Consider the following 3,673-nt stretch of genomic DNA (forward strand, 5'->3'; position numbering starts at 1 on the left):
ACGCTCGCAACCCGCCGTAGCATCAATAATTTGATCAATACGAGGGAGGGCAAAAGGATCTGCTGGACAAGCTTTGTTGAGATCTGTATAGTCCACACACATACGCCAAGTGTCGTTCTTCTTAAGGACCAGCACCGGATTAGCCAACCACTCAGGATGAAATACTTCAACGATAAATCCAGCCGCCAAGAGCCTGGCTACTTCTTCTCCAATAGCCTTGCGTCTTTCTTCATTGAACCGGCGGAGAAACTGCTTGACCGGTTTATACTTGGGATCAACATTGAGAGTGTGCTCAGCGAGTTCTCTCGGTACACCTGGCATGTCAGAAGGCTTCCACGCAAAGATGTCCCGATTCTCACGGATGAACTCGATGAGCGCGCTTTCCTATTTTGGATCCAAGTTAGCGCTGATGCTAAACTGCTTGGATGAATCACTGGGCACGAAGTCAACAAGCTTAGTCTCATCAGCCAATTTAAACTTCAGGGCCGGATCATGCTCTGTAGTTGGTTTCTTCAATGAAGTCATATCTGCCGGATCAACATTGTCTTTGTAAAACTTCAACTCTTCTGTTGCACAAACCGACTCAGCATAAGCCGCATCACCTTCTTCACACTCCAGAGCGATCTTGCGGCTCCCATGCACGGTTATAGTTCCCTTGTGACCCAGCATCTTGAGCTGCAGATAGACATAACAAGGTTGTGCCATAAACTTAGCATAAGTTGGCCGTCCAAGCAGGGCATGATACGGGCTTTTGATTTTCACCACTTCAAAGGTCAAAGTTTCTGTTCTCGAATTATGCTCATCTCCAAAAGCCACCTCCAGAGCTATTTTACCAACAGGGTATGCCGATTTACCAGGCACCACGCCATGGAACACCGTATTGGACGGTTTAAGATTCTTATCGGTTAACCCCATGCGACGGAAAGTTTCATAATAAAGGATATTGATACTACTCCCTCCATCGATGAGTACCTTGGTGAACTTATAACCTCCCACCTGAGGTGCCAACAACAACGCCAGATGACCCGGATTATCAACCCGGGGTAGATGATCCTCTCGAGTCCACACAATAGGCTGTTCAGACCAGCGTAAGTATCGGGGGACCGCCGGTTCAACGGAATTCACTGCCCTTTTATGAAGCTTCTGCTCGCGCTTGTCCAGGCTAGTGGTGAAGATATGATATTGCCCACTATTCAACTGCTTCGGGTTGCTCTGGTAACCCGACTGCTGCTGCTGCTGTTGCTGATTCCCTTGATTGTTATAACCACCTTGGTTGCCCTGATTGCTTTGATTGTTATGTCCACCCTGATTACCGTGGAAGCGTGAACCGGAATTTCCTTCGCCATAACCTGGCCCATGAGATCCGGGGCCTGAACCGCCGCCCGGTCCATGATCATACCGAAAAGAATCAGAATTTTTGAACTCTTGCATGATGTAACAATCCTTCCAGAGATGCGTGGACGGGTTCTCCTTTGTCCCGTGCTTCGGGCAAGGCTGGTTCAACAGATAAGACAGGCGATCCGGGTTAGGACTTGGCCCTCCGCCGCGCTGGGGCGGTTTACCCTTACGTCGCTGGCCTTTGTCATGTGTGTTGGTATTAGCCACAAAGTCTGAACTATGGTCCGCCTTACGCTTGCCGCCGTTTCCATGACCCGCCGGGTTGTGGTGCTGCCCCTTGGCGTTGCCACTCCTTTTTCCCTTCCCTGTCTTATCATCGTCAGACTCGGGATCCTTGGTACTATCAGAGTCGGCGTACTTCACCAGAGCGGCCATGAGAGTTCCCATGTCATTACAATGACGTTTGAGCCGTCCCAACTTCAACTTCAGGGGTTCAAACCGGCAATTGCCTTCCAATGTTAAAACTGCGGTATCAGCGTTGATGCGGTCCGATGAATGCAAAATCTCTGAAACCCGGCGCACCCAACGGGTTGTTGACTCTCCTTTCTCCTGGACACAGGCAGCTAGGTCCACAATTGACATGGGCTGCTTGCATGTATCCTTGAAATTCTGGATAAACCGGGCTCTCAACTCGGCCCATGACCTGATAGAATTAGCCGGTAAGCTCTTCAGCCAAGTGCGGGCCGTCCCCTCTAGCATCATGGTGAAGTATTTCGCACACACCGCATCGTCCACATCCAGCATCTCCATGGCCATCTCATAGCTTTCGACCCATGTCTCAGGGGATAAATCGGCGGTGTAATTCGGCACCTTGCGCGGGCCTTTGAAATCCTTGGGCAGGTGCACATTGCGCAACGCTGGGATGAGACACGGTACTCCCAAAGAACTAGAAGTAACTCCTGGTTCCACCGACGTGGTTGGACGAACCGGAGTAAGCTGACAGTCTTCATGCTGCGCCGCTAACTCGGCCTCTCTACGTGCCCGAGCCCGGTCCACCACCTCCTGAGCATCACCAGCACCACCTCCCGGGTTATTGCCACAGGGTGCATCATGGTTCTGTGCATTGCTTGACACTGCCAGCTCATCCATACGCCTGCTGTAACTCCGGCTTGGGCGGGGAATGGAATGGATCCGATCGCGACTATATGAATAAGCCTCCTGCTGAACCAAAGTTGTCGGAAGAAGCTTCCTAACTCGACACGTCTCAACCGCCGCCGGAGACTCGCCTTCGATCGGGATGGCCGCCAGTCGTGAAGCGGCAGCGACAATGTTGTCCATCGGGTTAGGGTAATGACCTGGTGGCGTTGGGACATGCGGTGTTACAATGTTGTTCTGACGAGGCGGATCCACCAAACGTGGCTGAACCGGCGCGCCCGCTCCAGGTGCCTCCGCCTGGTTTACCACTGGCGGATTACTGGTCCCAGCTCCTGGGGTATGAAAGAGGTTTCTAGCATAATAAACCGGCGGCAGGCGAGATCGGTACCTCCTCTTCAGGACTTCGTTCGACGCACTCTGATCCAGCATAATCCGTTAAGCCTGTGCATCCAAAGCGGCCCGCTCCGCGGCCATCCTGGTATCCTCAGCTGCCAAGTCGGCTTTTGCCTGGGTGATCTGATCTTTCACCTTCGCGATTTCCGCATTGTGTGCATCCTGATCCGCCGGGTTAACCTCCGCCATTAGCGTTGCCAACGCGTCAAACAAATCAGATAGAACCTGAGCCGGCGGTCGCACGGGGCCTCCTGCCCCGGCCGCTGTCGCTGCTGCCGACCCAAAAATCATTGCCGCTGCGGTCGAAGAGTGGAGCACTGGCTGCGTACCGGCCATGAAGATCGCAACCCGGTTTGGCAGATCAAAGGGGTCCGGAATACTGTCGCCATCGGAACAGCCCCAAATCCTGCCATCTTGCAACTGATATAACGACTCGGTCTCTCCGGTCGATGACTCGTCGCCGGAATAAACGACGGTTTCGCCACCAGAATCTGATCTATTCTCAGATTCCCCTCCGTGGATGACTCCCATGAAGGCACGCTTCATGACTGGCTTGACTCGGGCAGATCTCGCACGCTGAGCCGTCTAAACAAGGTCGGTGCAGATATCCGGCTCAGGGCTCGGTTCGCCGATCTTGCCAATGAAAACGTGTATGCCACCAAAGGGGACCCGGTACCCGTACTCGATCGAGCCGGCCTCGGGGCCCCAGCCTGCATCGTCGATGTAGAGCTTGCCGCGACGACTCTTGGTCATCCGGCCCACAGCGTAACCCTTGAGTCCTTTGAAG

This window comes from Aegilops tauschii, chromosome 1, assembly GCF_002575655.3.
Source record: "Aegilops tauschii subsp. strangulata cultivar AL8/78 chromosome 1, Aet v6.0, whole genome shotgun sequence".
NCBI classification, from domain to species: domain Eukaryota; kingdom Viridiplantae; phylum Streptophyta; class Magnoliopsida; order Poales; family Poaceae; genus Aegilops; species Aegilops tauschii.